The sequence below is a fragment of the Antennarius striatus genome, chromosome 7, assembly GCF_040054535.1.
Source record: "Antennarius striatus isolate MH-2024 chromosome 7, ASM4005453v1, whole genome shotgun sequence".
Classification (NCBI taxonomy): Eukaryota; Metazoa; Chordata; class Actinopteri; order Lophiiformes; family Antennariidae; genus Antennarius; species Antennarius striatus.
In genome coordinates this window covers 1,417,348-1,438,751 of record NC_090782.1, presented here as the reverse complement: position 1 = coordinate 1,438,751, position 21,404 = coordinate 1,417,348, and the positions used below count along the sequence as shown (strand labels likewise).

The window sequence follows — 21,404 nt, the reverse complement described above, 5'->3', positions numbered from 1 at the left end:
AACTCTTTCAGGCAGTAAGTTACATTCATGTAAGTTTCTGATTACTGTTGACTCACGGATCGTGCTCCAAATTGTCATTAAATTCCTGTACAAAGTTTCAAAAGATTTCACACCAGATTATATACGATTACAGTCTTGGTTTGGATTGAAGAGAGTAATCTTAATTTAAAGTCAAGCCACCCAACAAATCATAAGCACCTATTTCCAGACTGAAAAGTGGAGGCAGTGGGACAGACAGGCAAGACGAGCCACTTTATTGGCGTCTGGGGGTATTATATGACCATTGGTAGAAGTGACTAAGGCTGGACTCTCAGGATAAATTCAAATGTGGGTAAATCCATTAGCTGCATCAGCACTCACGGATGTACCAGCACAGCAGCACCCTTCTTATCAACAGAGGAAACAATGTGCTGCGTGTAAAAGCAAAAACAACCTAAAGAAACGAAAAAGAAAATGTGCTTACGGCAAAGTTTGATCCAATACCTAAATCACCAGTGTGAAAAAGTTTTCACTTCACTTCAACTGCCTGATTTCCTTCAGCCGTGTTCAAATCTAACTTTACTTTTTGGCATCACGTTGTCTAATAGGTCTCACCAGAATCACATTATGACAAAATCAAAAGAATGCAGAAGAGATCAGGAAGAGGGTGACTGAAATACGCCAGACTGGGAAGGGAAGGGACACACATTAGTCACAGTAAGGAACCGTTACAGAAGCGGCTGACCATTAAAAACTCATCCAAGATCATGGAAAAGGATTAAGTCAGAGGACCCAAGTAAAACCTTTAGGAACTGGGGGCCCCTTTCACCTCAATAAACGTCAGAGTTCATGGCAGCATTGCAGAGAAACTGGCATCCATGAGAGGGAGATGAGTAGAAAGCTACTGCAAACCCAGAAGAACATGAGGAATTATTCTAGGGATTGATGAGCCAAATATGCTCTTTGGATGACAGGGGTCCTGGTACACATGGGCCCCCGCCAAACACAGCATTGCATCAACAGACCATCATACCTATGATAAAATCCAGAGGATTCAAGATAATGTGATAATGCTTTGCTGCTTCACCACCAGGGTGACCTCTCCCAGTTCAAAGAAACAGGAATAGAGTTCAGGACCAGCACACGGTCCAGGGAAATGTAAAGTCTGTGATTTTTAAGTCTTATCTGTAAGCAATAAAACGAAGTGGCTTTGTCAAAGTCAAGACTGAGATGCAGTCCAGGCTTTTAGAAACACCCCAATGTGGTTTCACTAAACCAATTCTGTATAGAAGGGTGGGTCCAACCTCAACCACAGTGATGTCAGAGATTGGTTTCACGTTAAGAGGAAAGATCTGGTTGTAGTTGTTAGCAAAAGTGGCACAACTTGGTATTTAAGAGTTCAGAAGCAACCATTCAAGCCTATTTTTTTGTGATTAAACTATTGGACAATCTTTTCACCTTACCAAATAAATTTATCATTTAAAACTAGTATTATATGAAGACCAAGTTTGCCTAAGCTTATGGTAATGTTTATGTGAAGGCACAGTTTAGCATGAAATGAAATACCTACAAAGTAATCCCTCGTGTATTCACGCTTCGAGAAGCACGGTTTCACTAGATCGCAGATTTTTAGTAGTTAGTCATGTAATACCATACATGCATGCTATTGGCTGACAGCATCCAGAAGTGCGCTGCGTTCCGTGAGTCTCGAAACGCAGCGCACTACCGTGTATTAAAGAAGCACTTACAAGTGCTCTAAATCTGTAAGAGTGTGGGAAAAGGTAATACAGATAGAAGGTGGTTTAATATCAGTATGGAGAGGGTTCATAAATGTTTAAATTACCATAAATAATAAAATAATTTGTCGCTATATCGCAGAATTTTGTTTTTCACGGGTGTTCCTGGAACGCATTAACCCCAGGTAACGAGGGATTACTGTACTCTTCCAACACTACTGAATAACTTATTGAGGCACACAGTCCACTTAGCAGTTAAGAAACATATTTGTACCACCAGTTAGTCTCTCATAAGTGTGTCAAATTAAAATTCATCGTTTACATCCAGGAGCCAGAGCCTGACATAGTGCTTTATCACCTAGGCCTTACCTGAATTTAACCATCTCACAAGCTGTCTCGTCACCTTCCGGAGGTTTTGAGGACAGACGGCCTTCTACAAAGGTGGGGAATGTTTGGTCGCCTTTAGGCCACACTGGAAATGAAGTGGCTGAAATATGTGTGGCATAATTTTGAAAGTGTGAGCACAGACTGAACTGGAGATACAGCATGCAGGCTCATTTCTGAGAAAACTGCTGCACTGAATAATTTTTAAAACAAAGATCTCTTTCTTGTATCAGCCATTTGGGAGCAACACAGACTTTCACACTGCATCAACAAAATACAGAACACATCCTGGTTTTTCATCAGTAAAGAGAGATCTGACAACCTGCTAACATTTTTCTAAAACTAGTTGCAGCAAAATGTGTGAAATCACAGTGTGAAGTAAAAGTTGAAAGTGACAGCTTTCTGTAGGGAAGAAACAAACTGGATGCATCGTGGCTTTAACTCTTGGTTGGAATAGCTCTGATTCAAAGTCAGTAAGTGTTCTCTATAGTTACACACAAGCACTGGAGCTAGCTGAGTAACGCCGCCCTACAGAGCAAGTGTGCAGAATTAGCAATAATGCAAAACTTGGGTGTAACTTTCTATGTTTTCTTTTACTAAGTGTAAGCACAAATGAAAAACTCAACAGTTTATGTAAGTAACAAGACAAGGAGACGCAGTACTTTTGACCGAGGTAAAAAAGTAAACACCACACTGACTTTCTAGGGTAGTCTAGACGGTCCAGTTTACACAAACACCCCAAAGGCACAACAGATGGCAAAGGAAAATATAGAAATATTACCATTAATAACAATTAATGGATTGCAATGATAAGTCACTTTTTCTTGTTCGCTTAGGGTGTCGCTTAGTGCCTCAGCAAATTGTTGCCCTATTGCCTTGTTGGCCAAATGAATAGATTTGTCATTCATGCAATCTCGGGAATCCTCGGGGGAACAGAATCTAGTTCTTTCCCTGTTGTTCCAGCATGTTGTAACTATAGCCTGCCTGTACCTGCTGTAGGGTCCCACAGCGCCATATGGCCGGGCACCGTCGGGTTTGGGTACGAAGCATCCGCCAGATACGCTTTGATCTTGGTGAACACCACCAGCTATTACATGGCTAGTCTGTGCTATGATCGGAGGCAGGATTGCCTGGTCAGACAACTAAAGACAATCCATTCCTACAGAGAGTTGTCGTTTAGAACGGAATACACGTCCCCCACCATAACAGCAATCACCCCTGGAGTTCCAGCAGCCAATCAGCATTGAGAAGCAAGTGATTGCAGCGTGCAGAATGTCGCTGGAGTTGGGAATTCTCATCTCAGGCAATGAGCAAATTTTCACTCTATTGCTCTGTCGTTCAGCTCCCCAAAAGTTTTTAGCTTGAGAGATTTTGAATCAATCTCTTGCTTTGTCTTTGAATGTTAACTTGTTACCGAGGATGAAAAATGTCCCATTGTGGAAGCAGCTCTACTGGAGTATTTTACAGTACATCATCAACTCACACTGTGCTGACAGTTGCTAGAAAGATTGTTGATCTAAGTTATCAAAGACTATGAACAAAAGCCTGTTCTCATAAACAGCTATTGATCCAAATAGCTAAAAAATAACATTTTTTGAGTTCTTTATTCCTCACTTTGAGTTCATCATCCATGGAGAGTTCAGCTCTGAATGAATGAGTGGGACAATGAATGCATGCATGTGAATGTTGGCTGCAGAGGACTTGGCTTTCAGGCTCAAAACTGTACACCTTTCACATTTTTCACATAATTTCTTTTAATTCTACCAAATATTTCAAAGTTAGTCGTCCCTCCTTGGACAGGGTTGCATTTAGCATCTGGACCAATGTATACTGTAGGTAAAGTACATTTACAGGACTGACACAAAGGTCTGTGTTCCCTCATTTCCCCTTGCGGGATTAATAAAACTATACTTCTTCTTCTTCTTCAAGATGAGCTGCTTGCTCAGAAGCTGAAACACACCATTGATTTAGTACTGACATTACTCAGCTGGTGCCCCTACCCCATCTGTGAAATCACTTTGCCTCTACAAACCCCTTCCCTAACCCCCTCCCTTCATTGACACACTATTGTAAGGGTGTGAATAATTTTCTCTGCTGTTTATAGCATGACTTGGTTCTTGGATTAATGTGCTACCTAGCAGGGTCACAAACCAACAACTGCCCCAGTGGGTTTGAGGGAAAACTTCTGCTGTTAGTAGCCTATCATTATGAACGTTTTTTGTTTTTTTGTTTTTTTAAAGTATGTGACCTAATCTGAATGGAGTGAAATGTTTTTTTCATCTAACATTCCACTTGGCTGCTGAGTCAAAAAGTTCCTTTCAGACCCTGAAACTTAGTATGAAAATTACAACAGTGTGCACTGTTGTTCTTTACATAAATAGCTCACAGGCTATTTGTGTAAAGAACACACATACAGCGTATGAAGTAAATCCTTGGTGATGAGTTATGGCTCCATGAATGGAATAAATAAGCTGAGTGAAGAGGCTGACCTGGCATCAACTCGCAACTTGCCGAAATAAGTGGCGGCAGCAGTATAGCTGTCAAAGAAACACGTCTGGGTTCGAGCACAGGACTAAATGAGCAATATCAGCATGTCAAGCCGAGTCCTTGGCTATCACAGCCTGAACAAACAAGACCGTCACAATAGAGACCGATAGCATCTATGTGTCCCACACTGCATTGCAAAACTAGGGAAGTGCTCACAGGAAATCTACTGGATTAAGAGCTCAAAAAAGGGTAGAAATAAAAGTCAGCCACACCTCCAGGTTATCACAGACCAAAACCCTGAGCATGGAGCCTAAAGAAGGATGGAGGAGGAGAAAGGATGCAGTAAACAAAAGCCTGTCGGGGCTTCCCCTTGTCTCTGACCCCTCTGTACTGTTGGAGGAGCCCAAAGCATCACAGCGCCTCTGCAATGCCTGTTCACACAGACTGACATGTCTCAATGTTAAGGCGTGACATTCACAGAAAGATACCCCAGTTTGGTGGCCACCAGTCTGCGCTTGGGCTCCAAGTAACAGACCTGTAGAATCCCTGGAGCGGGGATGTGGTGGCACACCTGAACTCATTACTACCTCATGGGTTCGACTGTACATACAGACGCCTATTGCACCACTGTAACTACCTCCTGAGGCACCAGAGGTGAAACAATCTGACATCTAATCGTGCCTTCATTCAAACAGATGTTGGACTGCAATACAGGCCCAACAGGCCTGGAATAAAAGCGCTGTTTGAATGAAGCTAACACTGGGATCAGGGCTGTAGTTTTACAGTATTTTAATTGTCGACGAACCTAACTACCGTAAATTCCAGACTATTGACCACACCTGGAGATAAGCTGCACCACCTAAATTTCAAAACAAAGACAGTACTTACATAGGCCGCACCTGTATATAAAGCACAGGTGTCACGGTGCTGTAACATGAGATGTTACACACCGTTTACTGGCAGTTTATTCTTCTTTTTATATTTGATTCGTATATAAGAAGAATAATAAACTGCCGGTAAACTGTCGGACCAATCAGGCCTCTGTTTTACCAGTTTAATCAAGTGAAGGCAGCTTACTATTATCCAATAAATTATCTATACAGTAATCCCTCGCTATTCGAGCTTGAAGATGCGTGACTTCACTGAATCGCAGATTTTTGTAGGTAGTCACGTGATACCGTACGTGCATGCTATTGGCTGACAGCATCCATGTGTGTGCTGCTTTCCGAGACTCACAGAACCTTCGTCCTGCAACTTTTCTTTAAAAGTGCTTCAAACAGTCTATCAGAGTGTGGGAAAAGGTAATACAGATAGAAGGTGGTTTAATATCAGTATGGGGGGGTTCATAAACGTTCAAATTAACAAAAATAATAAAATAAATACTTGGTCGCTATATAACAGAATTTTGTTTTTCGCGGGTGGTCCTGGAACGCATTAACCGCAAGTAACGACGGATTACTTTATTTTGGAGAAAAGAAAAGATGACTGGAACCAGTATCACAACCTGATACTGATGATTGATGCATCGACCTGCATTCATTTATTGATTTTTTGGGTATGTTTTCTTGTGATTATTTTTTTATTCTGTTGAAAACATATTGAACCTCATTGGTCTGTAAAACAAACTTCTAACGGCATTCTATTGGTCTTGTAACACAAAGGGGCTCAACAACACCAGCACCATATTAAAATACGACAATACAAAACACAGGTCTGCAGGAAAAACACTTTGCAAGACAACAACTGCCCAGTAACTCACACAGCATAATAAACGCCACCTGAAATGTATACAACTTCATAAATTTAGAGGGAATATTACCATGGGGAGATGCTTTCAGGGATTACTTTTCTGATTGCAAAATAATAAATAAAAGCTACTATGAGGACCAAATAAATTATTCAACAGAGGTTAAATATGAAACTGAACGTGGTTTTGTCTCTGGAAACTGAAATGTTCTGTCTGTTCATGCTCAGAAAACCTCACACATTCAGATATGAAAAGGCAGAAATCCTGCTGTCACTCACCACAGTATTGAGTTTGAACGCACCACCAGTATGTTCAGTCAGGACCTTCAACCATGGGCTAAGCACCTGTAACAATAAGAGGATCAAGCAGTCAAGTCATTTTTCTATAATGAATATACTGTACGTATGAATGTACTGTATGTCCTTAGCACGCGTCATGAAAACCCTTCATCTGACCTACTTTAGCATGAGAGCTTTTGGGGGCTCAGGGAAGTAACTTCTCAACCTTGGTTTTATTCCCTGCTGGGTTCCACTGAATATATGGAATAAAGCGGTGAATAGCGGTCCGTGCAGCAGCAGAGAGCAGCCTTGGGGCTCTGCTGAGGCAATACCACTGAAAATGTTGTTGAAAGGGGGGCTACAAGGCGTGACAGCATGTGTGGAACCAACAAAGAAGAAAACACTGAAGCTAAATGAATAAGCGATTAAAACGTCTGCACTCACGCACTGACGACTACACCGTTATCTCCATCAATGGTGCTTTGAGTTGACTATAAATGTGATCACAGTCTCTTCTGCCATTTCCATGTCTGTTGTTGATTAACTTTCTGGTGTCTTTACGGCCTCAGTGTTTCATAGTATAGATGCAGATTTCATTTTACCTCAATGTAGTGCATCCCTGGGATGCGCCTCATGAATAATTTGTGCATTCCAACATGACGTTTATGCATCCCAAAAGTAATAAAAGAATATACGCTAGAAGGATTGAGTTATGCCAATAGTACAATATATAAACTAAACAAATGATTTAATTAATAATGATTTAATGAATTTAATTAATAATAAAAACAATTTAATTAATAATAAATTAATAAACAATTTAATTAATAATTTATGATTTAATTAATAACGACATCGTAAAATTTTAAATAAAAAGAAAAAAATTGTAGAATTACATCTTTTTACAGCCTGGTGGTCATTTAAAAAAAAAAAAAAATTTAGAAAAAAAGAAAAATGTACAGTAATCCCTCACTTATTTACACTTCAAGATGCACGGATTTTTAGAAGGTAGTCACGTGATACCATACATGCATGCTATTGGCTGACAGCATCTCTGTGTGTGCGCTGTGTTCAGAGACTTACGGAATGCAGCGCACTTCCATGTATTAAAGTATCACTTTTCAAGTGTCAATTTTACAAGTGTTTTAACTATCAGAGTGTGGGAAAAGGTAATACAGATAGAAAGTGGTTTAATATCAGTATGGGGGGGGTTCACAAACGTTCAAATGACCAATCACACAGGTGAGTCTTGTGACAAGAAACTTGCACGAGATCAAAACATGATGGCGAATTCCGGGTTTGAAATTTAAGTGGAGAAATTGATAGTCTGAATATTTTTCTTCAATGGAAGTGCATTTTTCCCTATATGATATCACAGAAAAAGGTAGCATCGGTTTTTTATTGTAATTATTTAAAGCTTGCTTCCCAGAGACGCAAGTTGTCTGATGGTCCTGCGTCCCTGTCCAAAAATGTGCTTCAAAGACGCAAGGACGCATGCTAACAAGAACACTGCAGATGCGTCATTATGTTTGCTTCTGGAGGTGAACGGGATGTTAGCTACTAGTTAAGTGTTCATCCAACATATGAACTTAACCAAATGAAGGAAGTTATGTTTGCTACCAGGTGGATAACTCAGCATAACTCAACGTCAAATTCACAACAGCAACTGCAAAATGTCTTGATTGGTGGTTCAGTAAAATGCAAAGTGCAGAACACAGGAAAGAAAACAGAGGTGAAGTGAATACAGACTAGCCCTCCGCTAGCAGGCAAGGCCCATTTGTCATTTCCACTACCTCTTCATGCCACAAGACCACAAAACACACCGAAATTACTGCATGCTCACACCATAACTCCATTTGTCTCACTGAACACTGACTTTAATACGTATGTCACTGCAAGAGGAGAAGCTAAAAACACCAGGCAGCTAAACTAGTTTGTCAGAAAACACACCAGAGCTGGTGACCATAATTCACATGTGACATGTAAAGCAAAGCAGTGCAGGAACCCTGCCATCGTCACCACCTGTGGGAACCCTGTAATGTTAGATTTTAAATTCTATGACAATCGTTTGGGCTGCAGACTGAGCAGTATTACAGCATTGCTGGATTGCATAAGACCCTGAGGAGCCATGGCAGTCACTGAACATGTGTTTATATGCTGATACCTTCTCTTAGCTCACTACTTCCTTCCCCATTCTCCACGGCCATGATTTCTTGACCTCTGTTCTAGTGTTGTTTAGGCGTTTTACGGTTTTTGTCATCTTTTTGTATATATTGTACGTTGATAATTTCAATTCAGTTATCAGCAAAATATCAACAAAAGTAGATCTTTAATTTATATTTGTCTCTTTTTCAGGAATCTCAGCTTCTTTGAATTTTTTGAAACTATGTTTTAAATTCAAATACATATAAATTTTTAATTACTATGCTATATTACATTTTTGAAGAGGAAAAAAACCAAACTGTGAGGACTTGGACAAACTGTTGTTGATAAAGGGTTTGACCAGAAGGCTGCAACTTTAATCTTCTCAAATCCAACAAGGCGGTCACAGACTGCAACATCCAGCGACTTGCATAGGTCAACAATCAGAGCTAGTGCTCTGACCTACTTTCAGAGATCAAAGCAGCAGCTTTGATCTATGCTCTTACTCACACTGGCCTTTCCCCTCGTCTTTTTATCTAATCCGGTTCCTGAGTGTACAAAAGTTGAAATTTGACAGTGACCTACTCTTCTCAAGATATTTGCTGGACATACTAACGGACGAACTGACAAACGGACGGACGGACGGACGAACATACTGACATTGACAATCAGAATACATCGCCGCTTTAAAGCAGGATGTAATAAGGAGCAGGATATCTTAAATTAGAGCAAAATGAAAAAACAAAAACACACTGTTCTGTCCATCCTTCAGCTTGTGGTCATGTGAGAACCTCTGACTGTTCCTATTCAGAGTAGAGCGTCACACTTTCTTCATATCTGCTGGATGCCAACAAGTGACTTCTACAGATGATAGCAATGTTGTGTGTTAGATAATGAGGAGGACCCCATCATGAGGACGGACTCCGACTGCAGGAGGATTGCAGCTCAGCTCCAGATGGTTCTCCAACTGCCTTCTGGGAATTTGAGTCACTGTTTACCTTGGTTGGGTTTCTGCCCCTGATGAAGCATCACCACTGACGCCCCTGATGAAGCATCACCACTGACGCCCCTGATGAAGCATCACCACTGACGCCTCTGATGAAGCATCACCACTGACGCCCCTGATGAAGCATCACCACTGACGCCCCTGATGAAGCATCACCACTGACGCCCCTGATGAAGCATCACCACTGACGCCCCTGATGAAGCATCACCACTGACGCCCCTGATGAAGCATCACCACTGACGCCCCTGATGAAGCATCACCACTGACGCCCCTGATGAAGCATCACCACTGACGCCCCCGATGAAGCATCACCACTGACGCCTCTGATGAAGCGTGGTGAAGCATCACCGATAGAGCCAAAGCCAGTAGAACTTCTGCTAGGCTTCATGACATCATTGGACCCTGATGATGCAGTGTTTGCATGTTTTGTAAGATAAATTAGTCCTAATACTACCACACACACACACGCACTTCAGTGATGGGCTCTCCATACACTGCAGAAGGTCAGCATTGACATGATAGTGCTACAGTGTGCGATCTCAAACGTAGACGAAGCGAGTGCTCTGTAAACATCACAATATCAACATTGTCTTGTTACGTTAGGGTTGATCTAAAACAGTAAAGAACCCAGACTTCACACTCTTTCTCCAAACTGGAGACAAGTACAAATGGTTTTCTTTTCCTTTGCATCTGTTGCTGGCTCACCGCTAGAGTACAAAAATAAATCTGGGCAAAGTAGTGCTTGTATTGTGAGTCTAGACTAAGTACACAAAATCCACTGAGTAAAACATGTTAATTGGAGGAGCAGACGTTAAGACAAGCCACATCGTTATTTAACAGAGGAAACTGATTAATGAAAGGTTTTCACACCGTTTTGCATGAAGAATGCATCGCTCATTATGAATGACTCCTTTCTCACATTAACTGAAGACACCTGATCATATCCCTAAAATTGTCCAGCTTGAACTACCCATCCAACCTTTGAGTGGCAGGTATGGAAGTGGTAATCCATCACCATGGGAATGGAAGCGACTGAAGTGTATTGAGAAACAACTGAACAGAAGCAAAATGAAATATTTGTTAACTATTCAGTTTTGGATCAGGTTCCCAATGTCCCAGTAATTAAATGGTGAAATATGCAAGAGTGATGGATCATTCCCTTCTCCAAAGAACAACGCCTTCTCTTCAATCTGTGTACGCCACTTTACATTTGTAATGGTATATGATAAGATCATAATGTCCTCTATCATGAAGCACAATTTGCGTTGTTGATAGTTACTAAAATGCAAAGTGGAAACTGAATCAACAAGCTGGCCAAGTTTCCATAGATGAAGTCATATCAACGGAAATCAAGCTAATACTAAAGTCCTAAATGCATGAAGAAGTGGACACAATGTCAACCTTTTCATTCCAGTATTCTAATGCTCATCTGCTTGAGTGGTGGATGTTGACGGAGTGCACTTTAGGCACTTCCTCTGGCCAAGTCAGCTGACTTCCTCTTGGGTCTTTACCAACTCAACTGCAGCAGCACTTTTGACAGCAGCTGCTGCATAGGCTACTGCTTTGATGGAAAACTCGATCAACAATAATCAGAAGTCAGGCGTCTTTGATATGAAATTATTTATATGTTCAATGGTAACCGATACCAATTACAAAAAAAAACACACAAACCAGCTTCATATTTAAAATGTGGATCAAAGAGATGGCTACCTTGACAGCCAATCAAGACAGTGTCTTCAACAAAGCAATCTGCAACCATCAACACTAGTGTTTCTCCGACCAAATCCAACTACTGCTACTTTCTTTGAAGCTACATGATCTCACACTCTGCAGATTGATCATCATCTGTAGAAAAACTGGAAAACCTTTCAGGGAGTTTTCACATCCCACTTCAAAGCAGTGACGTATCGTTATCGTCAGTGTTTGTGTGTGTCCGTCCGTTGGTTAATGTCCAGCAAACATCTTCACAACCGCTGCAGATAGAAAGATGAAAGAAAATACACATTACTCAGGCAGCAAAGGGGATGAAAATGAGATGACCTTGAGAAAACTTGGTCAAGGTCAAATTTCAACTTTGTACACTCAGGAACCAGATAAAATAGAAAGACGAAAGAAAAGGTGTTATATTCAGGGAGGCAGGGGGATGGACATTAAATCACAACTTTGACCTTGAAAAACTAGGTCAAGGTCAACTTTTCACTTTTATACCTTTTCAGGTACACATTTTGAAACCTGATGAGATATAATCACAAAACAAAAAGCAACATTTTCAGGAAGCCAGAGGCACAAAAATGTGTAGGTCAGGAGGAAATTTTGAATTCAGGGATTGTCGCGGTCTCTGACTGTCTTTTTATGCAACCATCAAGGGTGTGTCCACATTAGAAGGACTATTTATGACCGAAGTATAAAAATACACATTCGTAATGTTTCACACTATATGTTGATGGTTAGGAGCCTTTTGTAGGGCTGACCAATCCAACCCTTACTCACCTTTATTTTACACTAACACTTCGAGTTATGAGTGTAGGTTTGAAAAGAACCCCGAATGTCTGTTGGTCTTGTTTTGGACAGAAATTCTCCTCTCATCCAGGCTGATTTATTAATACACATAAAAAAGATTGTCTGCCTTAGAAAATAATTTAATGTTATGAAAGTATTTATTGCTCGAAAAAATACTAGAATTTCAGTGTGGTGGTCATCTTCAGCTTTTGTGTGCCATCTAAAGGCCATTGTTCTTGCTAGAGCAGAGCGCTCTATCTGTCACCACCATTAGAACTACCTGGTGCCATGTCTAGATAACTGACGTTACTCCAACAGAAAAAATCTCTAGCACACAGAGAAAACAGCCATTTTCTGAATGAATCCCTTCAGCAGCCTCTTTGGCAGCACGGCTATCCAGGTGCATTAAAGCTGTGGCACGGCCTTCTCGTGCTGACAGGTCAACCTCGTCCTTCAAACAGCAGAACGGCTCCGTCCCTTTCATTGCTCTCTGACAACACAGGAACAGCAGCTGCGTCAGGGCGTTCCCATCGTTATTCAAAGGAAGTGAGCGTTCCCATTGCAGATACTGTCAAAATAAAAGCCTTTGGTTCAATCAGAACGTGTGAGGGAAGTGACAGTTTACAGCCGATGATCATCACACATGGCAGGAGGGGCTTTGAGGAAGTGCTCAGACAATATGAGCAGTGATGAGGATTCCACTGGGACTGAACCTGCATTATTAAGCATACATGTGCACTGAATCTGATTGTACTACTGACACAGATGGGGTGGGGCCACACTGTACACACTGGCCTGCACCGTGGCTGGACATGATGAGTCAGCTGACAGCCAAGCAGTTGTTAGACTGGATGAATGGAACAGTTATAACACCAAACACAATTCAAGACACCGTGTATGGCAGGAAAAAGTGGTGGGAATTAATTCCAAGTTATAATAATGAGTACGAAAGTGATGTGGACTGATTGTACATTGCTGTATAAATATAATTAATCTAAAAACTATTTAGTTGAAGTGACTTGAGAATGCAGCAGCAGATCAGTGTGTCTGAGTAACAAAACAAGCCTTTGAAAGCTACTCAGTGAATCAGGGAGCATAAAACACGCAGAGGAACCTATTCATAGAGCCAGCAAGTGTTGCAGAGCTGAATCTACTCTACACGTTTGGCACAACCTGGATAAACTGGACTACTATGAAGAAACAAACAGAACAGACTGCATAGAAAATAAAGTATTTGTCCAAAAGATCATGATCAAGCACAGAACAGTGACACACTACGGCAGAAGCTAATGTCTTAAAGAATAAAAAACAGCATTCAGTGTGTTTACTGTGATATATACCTGTAAATAGTTTGCAGTTCACATAATGTTCACTCCAAACTAAAAAACATAAAATAAAATAACAGCACACTACAAAGGAAGGTCATTTCAGGAGCTGCTCACTAGAAAAAGTTCTGTTATCTCCAGCAAAAAGCGAACGTTGTTCATGGCAAGTGAGACTCTCCAACAGTGACCGTAGGACCGGCTGTGGCTTTAGGAATGTTTACCGAGTCAGGTCTGCATTCTGTACAGGTAGTCCTCAACATACCAACACTGTTAGTTGTTTGTAAGTTGAATTGTTGGTAAGTACTTATTAATTTTTTATCTATAATCTGCATTTGAGGTCTTTTAAATGTCATTACTAATCTTAATACAGTAATCCCTAGCATATTTGCGCATCAACACGTGTGATCACCTCATTGCGGATTTTTAGTAGGTAGTCACATGATAACGTACGTGCATTCTATTGGCTAATGGCACCTGGAAGTGCACTACGTTCAGTGAGTCTCGGAACGCAGCGCACTTCCCTGAGACAAAAGCGCTTTAAACGGTCTATCAGAGTGCGGGAAACAGTAATACAGACGGAAGGTGGTTTAATATCTGTATGGGAGGGTTCATAGACGTTTCAATTACTGTAAACAATAACAAATAGTTTGTCGCTCTATCGCGGACTTTGTTATTCGCCTGTGGTTCCTGGAACACATTAACTACAAGGAACGAGGGCGGACTGTACTAAAGTTCTATTCCCTCAGACTGACCAGAAACAATAACAGGACATTAAAATAACAGGTTAACAAATAAAATACAAATGGATGAACAGGAAAGTATCTAAGGTACAAACCTGACGCTCTGAGATGCTAACAGAGGCAACAACAAACAACACCGAGAGGAGACGATGTTGTAGCTGCGTGTACGCAGCAGTGCTGCTCGATGTGGGTTGTGGCAGAAATGGGAACTGCAGGACAATAGTTGGATATGACGGCACACGTTTGTGTGCATCTCCAAATGTTTGTAAGTCAAATGTTCTTAAGTTGAGGATTACCTGTATTTACAGATACTGGTAATGTGTGTTGTCTCCATGCATATTCTTTCAAGGCCACCAGTTTCTCACTCCAGACTCAAAGTTTCTCTAACTACCAACTAATGAAAAAGTTAAATCACAATACTCCCATGGATTTTGTTGGCATTAATCAGATACTTGCATATTTGTGCAATTTCCTCCGGGATTATTAAAGTATCTACTATTTAAAATGTGAAAATTTAAGTTTTGCACAAGCTCTCCATTATGAATACGATATTATAGTTGCCTACTGATGATATCTATGAGTGCATGTTTAAGGATAAAACTATTAATTTACTTAGGGCTGTAGCCTTCAGAACCTTATAAAGCAGGTGTCATGTCTGACCATATATCTCCCCACCTATATATTTAATACTTTCACTTGAAAAGGCTCACGTTGTCACGCTGTTACCAACTCCCCCACTACCTGTCAATCAAGCACCAAACCAATCATGGCGCATCTCTCAGAAGGAATCACGTGAACAAAATGGCGTAAGTCATCTGTTATGTTAGGAGAAAAAATAATTACACATGGACTTCCCAGTTAACATAATATTAGAATGTCATAACTGTTCCGATAATAGTTTTTGAGCAGAGAGTCCAAACGGCTGGAATGACACAGAAAACGATTTCTGAGTGTTTTCACGTTTGGTATGAAGTCTGATATTATTGTTTGTCGTGCAATTTACACGGGTTCCTGCTAGTATGTATATTATATATACATAATTTATTTAACAATTAATTAATACTTGACTGCAGGACCAAGCATCTTTTTCTTTTGCAAAACCATTCATTTTCCAAATGCTTTGGATCAATTAATATTAACTGTCTGATTGAGTTCCAATTATTTAGTCATGATCAATACTAGTATTAGCTGTCATGAGCCAACACAACTATCGCAAACATTGTGCATACAGTGAAACGGGAAGGAATGCAGAGTTTAAGTAATCTCCCTCAGTGCTTTGCAGCAGAGGAAGAGGAGCTGCAGGCCTGTAAACATCAAAGCGGGGTGGGGGCGGGGGCATTCTTCACAGCCATGAACTTGACTCCTGGGTTTGCCACACACACAATATGACCGCTGTCAGTTGTGTACATATGGAAGTTAGGCTGTGTGTGTGTGTGTGTGTGTGTGTGTGTGTGTGTGTGTGTGTGTGTGTGTGTGTGTGTGTGTGTGTGTGTGTGTTACCCCACACTTTGTCAATCTGTTGTTCCTCACACAACTGATTTCTTTCCGTCTGGGTTGAAGTTTAACAAACCTTTTGTGGATAGTTCTAACCCCACGTCCTGTCCACTCACAGAGGGATCCTGGGAAGAGTGGTTCCTGAGTTTGCTGCTCATGCCGGTTGTCGTTATCACTTGTGTTTGAATAGCAGGTAATAGCCTTCGTATTTTCAGTTGTCTTTGTTCCATACACATAGCTGATATAGTACACTTTTCAACGTCCTGCCGTAAATCAAAGTTTAGGAACTTGACAATGGAGTGAGTGAACGTCTAAATGTGTGAGTAGTGTGCAAAGTATGCACAAAGGAATCCCCAATCACCATGGAGGAACCACCTCCACTGCAGCCTCCTTCACCTTCCACTCCCCCCTGAGCCGTTTGACTCATACCTGATTAGATATTACTTCATCCATCCATTGTTAGACAGACATCACGTACACAATAACACTACTGAATGTGTGTGAGCTGCCAACTGGGCCATAAGAACATTTTTGAACCAGATTGGTATGAAGTCAGACTAGGTAGCAGTACACTGAGAGACAGCAGCCGCCCAAAAATGTGTGTACAGAATGTTCTTCATTAAAATAATTAAACACAATGAATAAAAACACAGTCCATTAGTGCTGTGTGGTTTGTACCAACTAAATGAGACCGGTTCCTTGAACACTACACCACCAGCTCTCTGACAGAGTCTTTTCTCTGGCGGACATCGATCGGTCTGGCGTGGCATTGATTACTAATAGTATCACCCGGTGGGGTGGAGCTTATCAACCACCTCAGGGATTCTGCTACAGTACTTTCCACACTATAAGGTGCACTGGACTATAAGGCACACCTTCAATGAATGGCCTATTTCAAAACTTTTTTCACAAGTAAGGCTTTTAGGTGCGCCTTATGGGGGGGGAAATGCTGTAATCATGGTGCCAGCAAATCGTTGGTTCACTCAGGTCACAGAAAATTAATTCAGTTAAAGTTCATACACCGAACTAGACGGGAAAAACTGGTTGAGTCCCAAACCCTGATTAACAATGTAAACTATGATTATTAGGGTTTGAGAGTCGTCACTATAATCATCCAGCTGTGACTCACTGAGGAACAGCGGCTGTGGTTTGGGTAAAGCCCTCCACGCACCACTCAGTTCCTGCTCTTCATTAGCAGCAACGTGACCCCCTGTGTTTGTTTATTTATTGTACTTCATGGAACTAGACGGGTGTTCATAGCACTGTGGCCACGCCCTTCCCTCAAACCCATGACCTTTACAACACAGAGCCAATTTCAATGGAGCTGCTGGTGCTACATGTAGCTCACTGTGGACGTACGATTATTCATATCATTAGTAATCAAAATGATTTCTGCTCCTCATTACTTATGTACAAAATCAATAGCTGGTCTCTGTTGCGTCTCTTCATCCAAGAAAGACATTTTCCCTCACTGCCCTTCTCTGTCCACTCTGTCTTTGCCTCTTTAATTCACAGCGCTGACGACCAGGGCTTACATAACTGCTGCTCCGCCACGCAGCCACTGAATACAGCATCTAATCAATGTGTCCTGTGTTGATAACATGACTCAGCTGCCTGCCCTGTAAATAATCACATTTTGTGTCCTGATATTGAGGACAAGTCAGCAAATGTGATAGAAGCTAATAGTGTTGTTTCTGCTTAGGTGTGTTAAACATTTAAATGTACACATCCAGCTTTCTGAGGCCCGGTCCACACGGTGCTAGATCTTTTTGAAAACACAACTTTTTTGTTGCGGTTACGCCTTCCATCCACACGACAACGCAGATATCCGGGACGAAAACGTAACTTTTTGAAAACGCCAACCAAAGTGAAATTTTGTGAAAATGCCGGGTCTGCATTGTCGTGTGGACACTGTAACTGAATTGTTTTCTATCCGGGGGGCGTGTCCCTGCGACAAAAACCGCCGTGACATCTGGTGAGTGTGACCCATGTCTATATATACAAACAGAATGGACGGAGTTAAAACCGGCTATTTTCTGATGTATAACAGTCGAAAACGCGTTGATACTTGACAGTTAAATATTTGTTTGTCTGTTTCTTTTTTTATGAGTCACAAAGTTTATTCAGTCACTCGTTCACGTTCCTCGCCAAAGACGCCAACACCAGTTCTGGGTCGGACCGGGATGCGCTGCCCCCTGGTGGAGAACTCTGATGGAGGTCGTCCTCCAGGAGGAACGGAGTGAACTTCCACACGTCCCGGTCCTCTCTCCTGTCGTTCTCAGAGTTGTTCTGCTTATAAACGTGTTGATCAAAACACTGATACGGTTACGTGTGGACGGAGATTTTTACGAAAACGCTGTCGTGTGGATGCAAATTTTTTTTCTATGTGGGATGAAAAAAGTTTCGTTTTGGATGTGTGGACATGGCCTCAAGCTGCAAGAGAAACAAGAGGCCATCTCCAGAGAAACCACGTTACTGCCCCTTCAGATATGCATTGACAGAAGCAGTCTGGGAAAACGGGCCAATGTGAGGTGTCTATCAGACACCAATCACATCCCCATACGTCTTTACACACTGGTGTCCAGCATCAGTTCAACACATTCAAAAATGTGCCAGAATTTCATCGCAGTCGATGATGACTAGCGGGAACCCGTGGAAATTCCTCGATAAAACAATAATATCAGACTTTGTTTTCTTTTTTCTCTTTGCCGTCACAAGAAAACAAACCGATGTGTCCATACATCTTTACACACTCCAGTAAGACTGCTTTCAGCTACAGAGATAGCTTCTGTAGCAGGAACAGAAAGACCAAAACTACACCAATGGACAAATCAGTTAGGACCCAAAGCCCTATAATAGTCAGAGAGTATTTCTATAGAGAGAAATTGATCTTTAAATACAATATTTTATATAATACATGATTTTTCAGTATTTAGATGTTCGTGTGAAAATTACAGTTACTGTATGAATTATTTAATTATGCATAGTAATAATCTCCCAGCAGAGGAGCACCTTCAGCGGCAGACTGCTGTCACACAACACCTCCACAGAGAGGCTGAGGTCCTCCTTTGTGCCCCGTGCCATCAGGGGGTACAATGACTCTCTCAAGAGGAGCGGGGGGGAGGTGGCAAGATCAGCACGCAGTTGAATGGATTTAATTTTATACTGTTTATATTTTAGTTATAGTTTAGTATATGTCCTGTTAATGCTGCATGTGTCTGTTAGTGTAGTGTATGTCCTGTGGTGTCAGTGTTTCTTTTTCTCCTGGTGTTTATCCAGTATTTATTCATTATGTAATGCCTGAGCAGTGGATATGTGCAATTTCCTCCGGGATTAATAAAGTATATATATATATATATATATATATATATATATCTATAAAACAAGTCTTGTTACATCATAGCAGCCTGTCCCCAGTAAATCAAGATCACCATTGACTTCAGTTCGACATTTTTTGCTGAATATATCCAAATTCTACCTGGGGGATACTGAAATATTGCAGTTATAAGAACTGGAAAGGTTCAGTGTAGCACTGACTTTCACCTCTGACCAGCAGATTTTATCAAATCCCCCCGTGTCCGTGACAACATGAAGGACCCACAGTAGAGCATAATGGACACATAATTACAAATGACAACATACTTTATTGAGGATGTTTACTGATCCATACATTTGCAGGAGTTTTGGCTTTAAATTATGCTCTCAACACAGTCTGACTGTCCACTTCATCAGGAGGTGGTAATAATTACACACTGCACGTCGGAGACAATCATTCCTGTGCAATTGGTAGACAGCCCAGCTCTAGAAATGAAATCTTCCTCAACACACAACTATAAATGTAGACCAGATGAAGAGTTGCCTCATCTTTTCTGCTCTAACACCATAACGACTGACGACCAGCTGACTGCTGACTTGCACATCTGTCGTGCACCTGTAAATGCAGAACTTCTAAAAGCAGTCCGTGTTCCTGAAGCCTGATATACCACAACAACATGTAAAACGTGATTACAAATGTAATCAGATTTTATCATTTAACACAACATTAAAGAACAGCTATTCTCCTGCAGAGTGAAAGGACAATATTCTACAAACCTCAGAGGAACTATTTAATCATCTGAAACTTACACACACGAGACAAGACAATCTAATTTACAAAATATATAACACTAAAGTTGTTACTGATAATAAGAGGTGAAGAAATTAAATACAATTTTTATTTGCATAAATTCACAGTTAATCTAAGTTGACCAACACAAAATGCTTTGAACAAAAGAAATCATCAAGATCGGCCAAAGTCGTCTTCTGCCGTTATTTTGGTATGTCGAGCAATCTTTACGTTTCATCTTAAATTCTACAGTCATGGTGTAGTTTATGGAAATGTATACTAATGTTGAAATGTGTGCCTGCAACTGAAAACACGTACAGGTTGACAGTCTGGAACCTACCTACTACAAACTATCTCTATTTGACTACTGCACATGCAAAAACCCATTATCCTAAACACAGCGCCTTTGTGTACTTAGTGTACAATTCCAACGTATCTGTGGGTGTTTTCAGAGTTTGCCGATACAAGACAGAAATCACTGAGGGCGGTGTGGCAATAACTCGGGTAAGATACGGAAAAGGCGCACCAAAAGAAGAAAAATGTTGAGGGGAAAATTCCACTCAGCGTAGGGTATTTTTTCGACTTACAGACCACCACCATTGCCTCTGTTTTCACCACTATTTATTCAGTAAGTAAATTACAGTTCATACTGTCGCCATTATAGGTACTCCTCAAGACATGAACATCCAATTTACGAACATTCGGAGATACTTTCGCGCATCTCCAACACTCGTCTCGCCCTATTGTTGTTGTTTGTTGTTGTTTCTGTGACCATCTCAGAGCGTCAGTCTTTGTACCTTTAATACTTCACTGTTCATCATGACTGTTATTACTGTTCTTTTATTCTGTGCAAAGAAACTTTCCAAAATTTTTTTTTTTTAAATTTTATACACTTGTTTGATCCCTGAAGGGAAATTAAGAACGCACACTCGAGATACTGATTCAAACGCATGCATACATATTTGTGAGTACAGGCCCCTGTATCACACACACACAGGGGGGCTGTAGGCATGCAGGGGAGGTAGAGTGGCAGCAGCTCCTTCTTGGTGCGCCTCAAATGAACAATTTGTAAAGGGGACGGCACCTTGCTCAAGGGTGCCTCAGCAGTGCTCCGGAGGTGAGCTGACACCTCCCACTGTCGGCTCACATCCGGGTATTTTTTGGGGGGGCGGGAGCGGGAATCGAACCGCCGATCTTAAATCATAGAACGACCCGTTCTACCGCCCGCTTTACCACTGAGCCACTGCCGCCCTACAAGTTTGTTTTTCATTGTAGCTAGCTTAGCAGTTTTAGCATAGCGGAACAGAAATAACATAGGTTATGTATTCTGTACGACCCAATACCGACTAACCCATGGACCGGTACCAGTCTACAACCCAGGGGTTGGAGTCTAAAGCTAGGTTACATTACTGTACCACAGTATTCTATTACTATGTGTTGTTTTAATGTCCTTTAATTGTTTCTGGTCAGCCATACAGTACA

General features: G+C 41.2%; 1 protein-coding gene across 1 annotated transcript in view; it reads right to left on the bottom strand.

Annotated features, from left to right (window-relative positions):
• Positions 1-21,404, bottom strand: part of tbl1xr1a (TBL1X/Y related 1a) — a 57,586-nt gene that overhangs the window by 34,921 nt on the left and 1,261 nt on the right. Inside the window, exon 2 of the mRNA XM_068318837.1 lies at positions 6,612-6,677. The gene's annotated coding sequence lies outside the window, so the exon portion shown is untranslated. The remainder of the gene's footprint in view (positions 1-6,611; positions 6,678-21,404) is intronic.